We start from the raw sequence: 13,018 nt of genomic DNA on the forward strand, positions 1-13,018 counted from the left end.
TTGCTCAAGGCAGGCATTGTGGAGAAGAAATGGGCCCTTTCTGTTGACCAGTGACGGCTGCAGGCATTGCAGTTTTTGGTGCATCTCATCGATCTCTGAGCATACTTCTCAGGTGTCATGGTTTCGCTGGGATTCAGAAAGCTGTAGTGGATCAGAGACCACCAGTGACCATGATCTTTCTTTGGTGCAAGTTTGGCTTTGGGAAGAGCTTTGGAGCTTCCTCTTGGTCCAACCATTGAGCTGGTCATTGCAGATTATTGTACAAAATCCACTTTTCATTGCATGTCACAATCTGATCAAGAAATGGTTCATTGTTGTTGTGTAGAATAAGAGAAGACAACTTATTTGACAGCTTCAAAATGATTATTATTTTTTTTTATTATTTTTTTAAATTTGTGGTCAGCTCATGAGGCACCCACTTACCAAGGTTTTTCACCTTCCCAATTTGCTTTAAATGCCTAGTGACCGTAGAATGGTCCACGTTGAGTTCTTTGGCAACTGCTCGTGTACTGTAAGAAAGTCAGCTTTGATGATTGCTTTCAATTGGTCCTTGTCAACTTCCGATGGCCAGCCACTATGCTCCTCATCTTTAAGTCTCTTGAATCCTTTACAAAACTTCTTGAACCACCACTGCACTCTATGTTCATTTCATTAGCAGTTCTGGGCCAAATGCATTGTAGATGTCTTGAGTTTTCTCCACTGTTTTATGACTCATTTTGAACTAAAAAAAAAAATTGCTCAAATCTGCTTTTTGTCCAACATTATTTCTATAGTCTAATATAAAATAAACAGAAGGTATGTCATTAGCAAAAAAAAAAAAACATAAGCGAGAAATGGACGTTAAAATGATGTATAACCACATCTGTTTAAGAGAGCATTCCAATATCAAATGGCAATGTTCAACAATATGAAATAGCAATTACTTTTTTACTAACCTAACAGCTGACTTTTTTTTCTAAATTAACAAACTCCTCTTTATTTTTTTCTCCTCTTTATTTTTTAAACTTTTTATTTTGTATTGGAATATAGCTGATCATTTTTTATTTGTATGGGAGTATAGATGATTGATGAGTATGAAGGAGAATGAAAGAGCTGGCTTAAAACTAAATATTAAAAAACTAAGATCATGGCATCTGGCTCCATTACTTCATGGCAAAGAGAAGGGGAAAAGGTGGAAGTAGTGACAGATTTCCTCTTGGGCGCTAAAATCACTGTGGATGGTGACTGCAGCCTTGAAATCAGAAGATGTTTGCTTCTTGGTGAAAGGTACGACAAATCTAGACAGTGTGTTGTAAAGCAGGGACATCACTCTGCCGACAATTTTCTGTATAGTCAAGGCTGTGATCTTCCCAGTGGTCAGGTAAGGTTGTGAGAGCTGGACCGTAAAAAAGGGAGATAGCTGAAGAACTGATGCTTTTGAACTGTGGTACTGGAGAAGACTCCTGAGAGTCCCTTGGATAGCAAGGAGTCAAAACCAGTCAATCTTCAGGGAAATCAACCCTCAATACTCATTGGAAGGACGGATGCTAAAGCTGAAACTCCAGTATTTCGGTCATCTGATGCAAACAGCAGACTCACTGGATGCTGGGAAAGATTGAGGGCAGAAGGAGAAGAGGGCATCAGATGATGAGATGGCTGAATGGCATCACTGATGCAATGGATATGAATTTGGGCAAACTTTGGGAGATGGTGACAGACCAAGAGGCCTGCGTGCTGCAGTCAATCCACGGGGTCGCAAAGAGTCAGACACGACTGGGTGACTGAACAACAACATAGCTGATTAACAGGCTTCCCAGGGGTGCTAGTAGTAAAGAACCCACCTGCCAATGCAGGAGACATAAGAGACTTGGGTTTGATCCCTGGATTGGGAAGATTCCCTGGAGGAGGGCATGGGAACCCACTCCAGTTTCCTTGCCTGGAGAAGTACCCATGGACAGAGGAGCCTGGCGGGCTACCTCTATAGGGTCGCAGAGTTGGACACGACTGAAGCGACTTAACACGTACTTACTACTTAACAGGCAGTTGTGATAGTTTCAGTAGACAGCAAAGGGAGTCAGCCATGCATATACATGTATCCATTCTCACCCAAACTCCCCTCCCATCAACATGGAGCAGTGTTCTCTGTGCTATGCAGTAGGTCCTTGTTGGTTATCCATTTTAAACAGAGCAGTGTGTACATGTCAATCCCAAACTCTCCAACAATCCCTAAATAGCTGAAATTTTGTAATGTACACATCTAAAGTCATAGTTTTATAATCTAAACAAAGATCAGACTCCCCTTCTCCAATACTCTTTAAAGCAACCTCTCTGTGATGAGAACATTCCAAGACTGCTGGCACCAACTTTCTCTTAACCAGATACTACTGTTGCATAGGATACATTAAATATTGATTAATCCCACATTTTCCACATCCTTGAAATGTCCCTAGTTAGAAAATTTATGAGAAACTGCCTGGTTACACATTTAAATTTTATTGCAAAATTTCTCAGAGCCTTCATTATGCTAACGTTCATTGTGCTCTTCTGGAGAGTACAGTATATGGCAGGTCCTAAGAAAGCATCACTACGAACAAAGCTAGTGGAGGTGATGGAATTCCAGTTGAGCTATTTCAAATCCTGAAAGATGATGCTGTGAAAGTGCTGCACTCAATATGCCAGCAAATTTGGAAAACTCAGCAGTGGCCACAGGACTGGAAAAGGTCACTTTTCATTTCAATCCCAAAGAAAGGCAATGCCAAAGAATGCTCAAACTATCACACAGTTTCACTCACCTCACATGCTAGTAAAGTAATGCTCAAAATTCTCCAAGCCAGGCTTCAGCAATACGTGAACCGTGAACTTCCTGATGTTCAAGCTGGTTTTAGAAAAGGCAGAGGAACCAGAGATCAAATGGCCAGCATCTGCTGGATCATGGAAAAAGCAAGAGAGTTCCAGAAAAACATCTATTTCTGCTTTATTGACTATGCCAAAGCCTTTGATTGTGTGGATCACAATCAACTGTGGAAAATTCTGAGAGAGATGGGAATACCAGACCACCAGACCTGCCTCTTGAGAAATCTGTATGCAGGTCAGGAAGGAACAGTTAGAACTGGACATGGAACAACAGACTGGTTCCAAATAGGAAAAGGAGTACGTCAAGGCTGTATATTGTCACCCTGCTTATTTAACTTCTCTGCAGAGTACATCATGAGAAACGCTGGACTGGAAGAAACACAAGCTGGAATCAAGATTGCCGGGAGAAATATCAGTAACCTCAGATATGCAGATGACACCACCCTTATGGCAGAAAGTGAAGAGGAGCTAAAAAGCCTCTTGATGAAAGTGAAAGAGGAGAGTGAAAAAGTTGGCTTAAAGCTCAACATTCAGAAAACGAAGATCATGGCATCCGGTTCCATCACTTCATGGGAAATAGATGGGGAAACAGTGGAAACAATGTCAGACTTTATTGTTTTGGGCTCCAAAATCACTGCAGATGGTGACTGCAGCCATGAAATTAAAAGACGCTTACTCCTTGGAAGAAAAGTTATGACCAACCTAGATAATATATTCAAAAGCAGAGACATTACTTTGCCGACTAAGGTCTGTCTAGTCAAGGCTATGGTTTTTCCAGTGGTCATGTATGGATGTGAGAGTTGGACTGTGAAGAAAGCTGAGTGCCAAAGAATTGATGCTTTTGGACTGTGGTGTTGGAGAAGACTCTTGAGAGTCCCTTGGACTGCAAGGAGATCCAACCAGTCCATTCTGAAGGAGATCAGCCCTGGGATTTCTTTGGAAGGAATGATGCTGAAGCTGAAACTCCAGTACTTTGGCCACTTCATGCGAAGAGTTGACTCATTGGAAAAGACTCTGTTGCTGGGAGGGATTGGGGGCAGGAAGAGGAGGGGACGACAGAGGATGAGATGGCTGGATGGCATCACGGACTCGATGGACGTGAGTCTGAGTGAACTCCGGGAGTTGGTGATGGACAGGGAGGCCTGGCATGCTGCGATTCATGGGGTCTCAAAGAGTTGGACACGACTGAGCGACTGAACTGAACTGAAAGTTCCTGGAGCCCAGAACGCATTCTTCATAGGTCTTGTAGTACAGTGTTGCCTGGGATATGGTTTGGGAAATGCTGGGTCTGATAAAGCATTGATAAATTTATTTGTAAGGCAGCAATGGAGAAACAGACCCATACAGAACAGACTTATGGACACAGGGAGGGGGAAGAGAGAGTGAGATATATGGAAGGGCAACATGGAAACTTACATTACCATATATAAAATAGATAGCCAGTGGGAATTTGCTATATGTCTCAAGGAACTCAAACAGGGGCTCTTTATCAACCTAGAGGGTGGGATGGGGAGGGAGATGGGAGGGAGGTTCAAGAGGGAGGGGACATATGTACACGTATGGCTGATTATGTTGATGTTTTAAAGAAAACAACAAAATTCTGTAAAGCAATTATCCTACAATTAAAAAATAAAAATTTAAAAAGAACAAGGAAAACAATAAAAATGAAGAAAGAATTTAAAATTGTACCCACAGTTCAATATTGAAAAGCAAGTACTTTTCAGCCAGTGTAGGAAGGTGATTAGTGATTATGAGCACAAGCTTCAGGCAAAATAAAACAAAGCAGAACTGGATTCAAATCCTATTTCTACCACATAGTGGATGTGTGATATGGGCTATTCAACCTAAGTTGGTGTCAGTTTTCTATCTGCTGTGTAATTTGAGCCAGGTATCTAGGAGGCAATATCTAATTGTATCAATTAGTATAGCCAGGAAACAGAAACCACTAGTTATTTTTATCAGAGACCATGAATATAAAGAGTTGGTTGCTGAAAAGTCGAAAGAACTGAAGGTATCTCACAGGTAGCAATTGCAGGAAGCAGCTATCACCCAGTGGGCTGGGAAAACAAAGTGAAGAAGTTGGAATCATAAAAACTTAGAGGTTTGGAGGAGGGGCTCCTCAGAGCTAGAACTCAGGTCTCTGAGGAGGGGGCACTGCTAGGCTGGGGTCTGTATCCTCGAGGGGTTGAGGAGGCAGGTTTGGCAAATGTCGAGAGGACTGCAATCTGGTTTCAACTGTCACTCCTGGAATCAACCAGCAATGTCAAGGTAAAGAAGCGAGGCTTGAGTGATGCTCACAGGAACAGGAAGCTAGCATGAAGCCCACAGGAAACCAACAGGAAGGAGCAAATCCCTTCTTCCTCCTGTCTTCCAGTTTCCCTCTATTGTTCTAGTTTACAAAGTTTCATAGGGAGCCCGCTGACAAAGCAGAAATGTGGTTTGCTGAGTCCGACCGCAGCATCGGGCTTCACAGGTAGTGCAGTGGTAAAGAATCTGCCTGCCAAGCTGGAGAGGTGGGTTCAATCCCAGGGTCAGGAGGATCCCATGGAGAAGGGAGTGGCGACCCACTCCAGTATTCTGACCCATGGACAGAGGAACCTGGCGGGCTACAGTCCATGGGGTCACAAGAGTCAGACATGACTTATCAACTGAGCACATACACACACACACCAGCATCACAAAGCCAAATATAGAAGGGCTGGGTTTGCATCTGAGAGGGAATAACAATTGCTGGCACAAATACAAGGCTGCCGTCTATGGGGTCACACAGAGTTGGACACAACTGAAGTGACTTAGCAGCAGCAGCAGCAGAGCATCAGAAGTATATGACAGCTATTCCTCCTCCCCGAACCTGACTGACAGTCCAATGCCGTGGATTTGCAGAACTTCCATATGACCTATACAGTAAAGAGAGACAAAACTAAATGCCTGCAAGTTCAACTAAATAAGTGAAACAAGCCTAAATGTAGGCTTAACATCACAGCTCACACTTCAAACGCCTAAAACTGAACTCCTGATTCTGCCCCTTCCACCCTCCCCAAATGCATCCCCCCTCAGTTTTTTAAAAGTGCAACAAGGTTACCTCCCTGCTTTGACTCTCCAATGTCTTCCCACTGAAGTAGGACCATCCTGACTCCTGCTCATGACAAGTTCTGCTCCAACCGCATCCACATACCTCCTCCTCCTTTACCCACTTCCAGGCCCATAGGACTTTCTCTCTTCCTCTATCACCCAAGTTCTTTTTCATATTGTGCTTTTTGCTTCTTCCATCCAATATCCTGTGCCCAGGCTTCTGACAAGGCTGGTTTCCTCAACCCTTAGGGCTCAGCTCAATTGTAGGCTCTTCAGAGAGACCTCCACCAACTCCATCCTATCTGGTTACCTTGTAACTTGCTTTTTTCCTTCGGAGTATGCAGCATAAGCAGTATCATCTTATTTGTTAAATTTACTATTTATTGTTAGTCCCCTCCACTCATTCAAGTGAATTCCACAAGGACAAAGACCTCACGTATCGTGTTCATCCTCTAGCCCTAGCACCAAGCACAGCAACTAATCCAAATAAGACCCAAGTATTCATTAGATGAATACATGATGTTCTGAGTGTACAAACATGAATAAGACAGAGTCTTACCAGTTTTACCAACTGTTATCAACTTCACCCAGCCCACAACTAACAGTTATCCTAGACCCCTTGGACTTCAAGAAGATCAAACCAGTCAATCCTAAAGGAAGTCAATCCTGAATATTCATTGGAAGGACTGATGCTAAAGCTGAAGCTCCAATACTTTGGCCACCTGATGTGAAGAACTTACTCACTGGAAAAGACCCTGATGCTGGGAAAGATTGAAGGCAGGAGGAGAAGGGGGCGACAGAGGATTAGATGCTTGGATGGCATCACCAACTCGATGGAGTTTGAGCAAGCTCTGGGAGTTGGTGATGGACAGGGAAGCCTGGTGTGCTGCAGTCCATGGGATCACAAAGAGTTCGACATGACTGAGAAACTGAACTGAACTGAACTATGCCTCTCATCTCCATGATCCAAATTCATTAAGTCCTTAGGATCTTGCTGTTTCTCAACTGGATTACTGTAATAGTATCTCAATCCTGATTTTACCATTGTTAGTCTTCTCCCATTTCAAACTCTAAACTATCCTACAAATTTATATATTTATTCATAAGTAATTGACATGTTCTGCAGCTAATCCAAGATTAGTAAAATTTAATTTCTTATGCAGATAAAAATAAACATGAATTCCAATCTTTTCCCCACATTCCACTTTGTAGATCGCTATATTCAAAGCACTTCTAATACTGACATTTCTTAAATGCGTATCTGACTGTATTGCTCTGTTTAAAATTACTGCAGTGACTCTTCAGTACTTTTAAGATTTGATCATCTGAATTTTATCCTTTGGTTAATGTGGTGTATCACACTGATAAATTTGCATATGTTGAAGCATCCTTCACCTCCCTGGAAAATATTCCACTTGATCACAATGTATGATTCTCTTCATTATTGTTGAATTTGGTTTGCTAATATTTTGTTGAGGATTTCCATGTGCAAATGAATGAAGCTGAATCATATCATATACAAAATTTAACTCAAAATTGATTATTGACCTAGATGATAAAACTTAAAAAAAAATAGGATTAAATCTTTGTGACTTTGAGTTAGGCAAAGCTTTCTTAGATGTGACAACAAAACAGTAGCAAAAGAAAAGACAGCTAAGTTGGACCTCATAAATATTAAGAACTTTCATGCTTTAAAGAGCACCACAAAGACAATGAAAAGAGATCCCTCCATAGAATGGGAGCAAATATTTGTAAATCATATATCTGATAAAGGACTTGTATATAGAATATAAACCCTTAAAAGTCAACCTTAACAAAAAGTCAATTCAATTTTAAAATGGGTCATGCTGTTGCTGCTGCTAAGTCGCTTCAGTCATGTCTGACTCTGTGCGACCCCATAGACGGCAGCCCGCCAGGCTCCCCTGTCCTGGGATTCTCCAGGCAAGCACACTGGAGGGGGTTGCCATTTCTTTCTCCAGTGCATGAAAGTGAAAAGTGAAAGTGAAGTCACTCAGTCATCTGACTCTTAGCGACCCCATGGACTGCAGCCCACTAGGCTCCTCTGCCCATGGGATTTTCCAGGCAAGAGTACTGAGTCTAAATAAATACACAAATGGCTAATAAGCACATGAAAAGATGCTCAACATTAGCCATTAGGCAAGTGCAAATTAAAACCAGAGATATACTGTAGAATGGTAGTTGCCAGGGACTGGCATGAGGGGGATATAGGGAGTTGTTGTTTAAAGGGTGCAGAGTTTCAGTTTTGCAAAATGGAAGTTTTGGAGATCTGTTGTGCAACAATGTGATGTATTAACACTACTAAACTATACGTTTGTAAAGGGTAAGAATGGTAAATTTTATGTTATATATTTTTTTTACCCAATTAACATTTTTGATGCCACTTTACACCCACTAGAATGGCAATAGTAAAAATGTAATAACAAGCGTTGACGAGGATGTGAGAAAATTGGAAGCCTATTCATTGCTAGTGAGAATGTAAAAGAGTACAGCTGCTCTGAAAACAGTTAGGAAGTTCCTCAAATTGTTGAACATAGAGTTGTGATATGAACCAGCACTCCTTGTAGGCATATACCCAAGAGAAATTAAAACATATGTTCACATAAAAACTTGTAGCCAATGTTCACAGCAGCATTTTTCATAATAGCTGAAAAGTGAAAAAATCTAACTGTCCATCAACTGATGACTGGATAAATACAATGTGTTATAGCTACACAATGGGAAATTATTTGGCAATAAAAAAATAAAATGCTGATTTATTCTATAACATGGATGAACCTTACAACATTATGCTAAGTGTTGTTCTGTGGCCAGTTACAAAAGGCCGCATGTTGTGTGTGATTTCATTTGTGATTCTACATGTAATTACATTCTATTTAATGTCCAGAATAGGCCGGTGCAGTGGTGAAGAATCCACCCGACAATGCAGGAGATGAGACGGATCCCGTGGAGGAAGAAATGGCAACACACTCCAGTATTATTGAAGAATCCCATAGACATAGGAGTCTGGTGGGCTACCATCCATGCGGTGCAAAGAGTCAGACACGACTGAGCAACTGAGCATGCATGCACAGGCAAATCTACACTTTTTATTATAAAGAAGGTAAATTGGTGGTTGTATAGGGTTGGGGGAAGATGGCAGGGATTTGGGGTGATGGCTAAATGTACACAGGGTTTCTTCTGTGGGTAATTAAATTGTTCTGAAATTAATTGTAGTGGTGGTTGGAAAATTCTGTGAGTACATTAAACTCTTGAATGGGGGAATTATATGGTATTTAAACTGTATCTCTGTTAAGCCATTAAAAAGAAAAAAGGCAAAAAAACAGGAAAGGCCTTGCCGCTTTTGCCTTGTTTAGTAGGAACACTCACTCTTGAAATCCTGAGCCCCCATTTAAGGAATTTATCTTAAGACCACCTGGCTGTGACAAAGTCCAAGCCACCCGAAGAGGCCACAAGTTGTCCCAGCTCATCCCAGCTTTCGGTCATCACAGCCTGAGCACCACATACATAAGTGAAGAGCCTCCAGATGACTTTAGTCCTCTGGCCTTGAGTCACTTCAGTCATTTGGGTCTTCCCAATTAAGCTTCTAGACATCCCCATCCCTGCCATATCCTGTCCCAATACCTGACCACACCATCTGTGAGCATAATAAAATGGTGGTTGTTTTATACAACTCCCTTTTGGGATGGTCTATAAAGCCCATTCTTCTGATTTTCCTTCTACCTCACTGTTTACTTCTCATTGTACTGGTCCCCTGCCACCCCCAGTCTGCCCAAATGCTGGAGTATCCCCTCAGTCCATGGACCACTTCTATCCCCACGCTCAGTCCATCAGTGATCTCATGGGGACTCATGGCTTTAAATGCCATGCTGATGACATGGCATCAAGGTAAGATGAAATTTACCAGTCAGACCTCTCCTCTGAACCTCAGAGAACTATATTCACCTGTTTATTTGAGATCCCTACTTGGATTTCTGACTGGCATCCAAAATGGAGCAAAAACACAATAACTCTTTTCCTCCAAAACCACCTTTTCTCAATTGTTTCCATCTCAGTTAAGTGCACCTCTCAGCCTTGCAGTGGTTCAGGTGTCTTTGTCTAGATATACGCAGCTCACTTCCTGGTCTTCTACAGTTCTCTATTAATAAATCCCTGGTGAGGCCTTTCCTGACCATTGCATTTGAAGTAGAATCCTCACTTACATCTTTCTCATTACCAACTCACCATCTCAGCTTTGATTTTCTCCATAGCACCTAATTAACCTCCACTTGATACATGGTGTCATTTCCTAATTTGTCCTTCACTTTACTAGAATGTAAGGTCCATGAAGACGGGGTTTTGTGTATTTTTTTCTCTGTTGTATTCTCATGCTCACACAATGTGTAATGTCTTTGGCACTCAGTAATCATTCAGTTACTGAATAATTAGAGTTCAGGGAGCAAAAGAGATGAGATCAAGAATACAAGCAGTGTTGGCGCCAAAAGGGGATATAATATACTTCCTCTTTGGGGGAAGAGAGAAAAGAGTGTCTACTGGCTTTGAGTATGTAAACAAGATATTAACAATAATACCTGTCATACATGAGAGAATAGTATATGCTATGCCCAGGTCCAAGTACTTCACACACATATTAACTCTCAACACATATATTAACTCTTCATGCATATATTAACTCTCAACTCACATGTATAAAACTCTCAACAGCCTATAGGTAGGTTTTATTATCACTATTTTTATAGATGAGGAAATTGATCAGAGTGACTGAGGTTGAGTAACTTGTCCAAGGGAGAAGTGGAAGAGCTGGGATAAAAACTCAAGATATAATGACTTTAGTGTCTGTCATTTTAACCCGTCTTTTGAAGGTTTTTTCTGAAAGTGATATAGCAGTGGTGGTGTACAGAACTTGAGAAGAGTGGAAGAGAAATAGCTGTTGGGAGTTCAGTAGAGGGTCCATTAGGAAAACAATAAAAGGATTGTTGAGCAGCAGTGAACACCTGGGAGCAACTAAGCAAAGAAGTTTCTTAGTGGACTGTTAACTAGTTAGACCACTTGAACTTCTGTGGTAATAGCAGTAAAGAAGCATAATTGAGGTAAGCCAAGTATGTGAATTCCTGGGGCAGGTAGAGTGGAGAGATTAAGAAAGCAAGTTAAGATGATAACATAATATATTTGAAACAGTTAAGCAGGCAACCCAGGAGCAAGTTAATGAATAATTAGAATAGACTCGGGGACCCAGAAACTAGAGGTTGTGATGACAAGAAAGAAGATTCAGGAGAAATATAGGGAAATACAGAAAGGAATTCAGAGTTCAAAATCTAGGTAATGGAGTTCAGGAATTATCCAGTGAAACAGGGCCCATCTGAGGCAGATTCAATAGAGGAGGCTGCAACGAATCACCTCAACCCACTCTTCCTAAACCCCAGATTATCTATATTGATGCTTCAAATTCCCACAAGCCAAGACAAAACTCTTCATTCCACAATTAGTGGGAAGGCTTAAAAAATACAATAGTTCCAATGGGAAATAATTCAGTGATTTGTGTTGAGCCGTTATGTAACAGTTGTTAAGTTCCTCCCCTGGAGGTGGTTTAGACATTGTTTAGACATTAAGAACTCTCATAGGTGCCAAGCTGGGAAAAAATGGGTCATTGAAAAAGGAGGTGGCTAGTCACCTATTAGATCTGCTTAATGTATCCCTGGTTCAGATTTTTGGAAAATACCAACTACTCTATATAAACCACTTAGTGCATTTAGAGTTAGTTGCTCAGTCATGTCTGATTCTTTGCACTCCCATAGACGGGGGAGCCTGGTGGGCTGCCGTCCATGGGTTCGCACAGAGTCGGACACGACTGAAGTGACTTAGCAGCAGCAGCAGACTGTAGCCTACCAGGTTCCTCTGTCTATGGGATTCTTTAGGAAAGAATGGGTTGCCATTTCCTACTCTAGGGGATTTTCCCAATTCAGGGATCGAACTCAGGTCTCCTGCATTGCAGACAGATTCTTTACCATCTGAGCCACCAGGCAAGCCCGAAGTCACATTTCATCTAGTGGTCCAGTCAAATAAATTGCTTTTATAGATGCTCTCACAAGATGTCTCTTATTCATTGCCATTGGCAAATTATGGCATAAGCCTCTAAGAGTCAGTGTACTTGTTTTTAATTGATTATTTACCAGATTTCCCATATTTATTACTATTGAGGTTAGGAAAAACAATTATTTTAGTTGCAGCAAAGGGGAATGAAGGGCAAATCATCTTTAAGAGCTATGAAAAATGATGGGTGAATGGATAAACAAACTATGGTATATACATATACCAGAATATTTTTTAGCCTTAAAATAGACATTCTGATACATGATGCACCTTGAAGATATTATACTTAGTGAAATAAGCTGGACACCAAAGGATAAATATTGTATGATTTCATGCCTATGAAGTACCTAGAATAGCCAAATTCACAGAGACAGAAAACAGAATGGTGGTTACCTAGGAGCTGAAGGGACAGGTAATGGATGAGGAGTTACTGTTTGATGGGTATAGAGCTTCAGTCTAGGATAATGGAAAATGTCTGAAGATGGAAACCGGTGGTGGGCAAACAACGTGAAAGTACTTAATGCCACTGAACTGCATACTTAAGAATGGTTAAAATGGTAACTTTTATGTCATATCTATTTTACTACAATAAAAAAAGTTATGAAAAATAGCATAAGATTGCAGGTGGAATCTACCTAAGATGAGAAAGTAAGCATGTGTCTAGGACAGTTTAGGTACAAACAGACCTGTAAAGGGAAGCAGGATGGATAAGGATGTCAAAATGACCCCTGAGTAGTCCCCTGCAATTGATATACAAAGTGAAGTTCCCAGATGAACTGCTATATAGCTAGCCAACTGCAACAAGGACTGTAGCTTTTGACCACCGGGTTCCAGGCTTAGAACAGGGCTTAAGGAACATCTCAGTCAGGGATGTGCTTCTAATAAGGCATCAATGCTTCTGTTAGAGACAGATATTTTGAGGTCAGGAGCCTTGTCTGATTCTTTGTAGCTCAGACTCCCAAAAGGTATCTGGCCCCTAGAAGATATTTGTTACCTAGTTATTGAA

The sequence above is a fragment of the Oryx dammah genome, unplaced genomic scaffold, assembly GCF_014754425.2.
Source record: "Oryx dammah isolate SB20612 unplaced genomic scaffold, SCBI_Odam_1.1 HiC_scaffold_26, whole genome shotgun sequence".
Lineage (NCBI taxonomy): Eukaryota > Metazoa > Chordata > Mammalia > Artiodactyla > Bovidae > Oryx > Oryx dammah.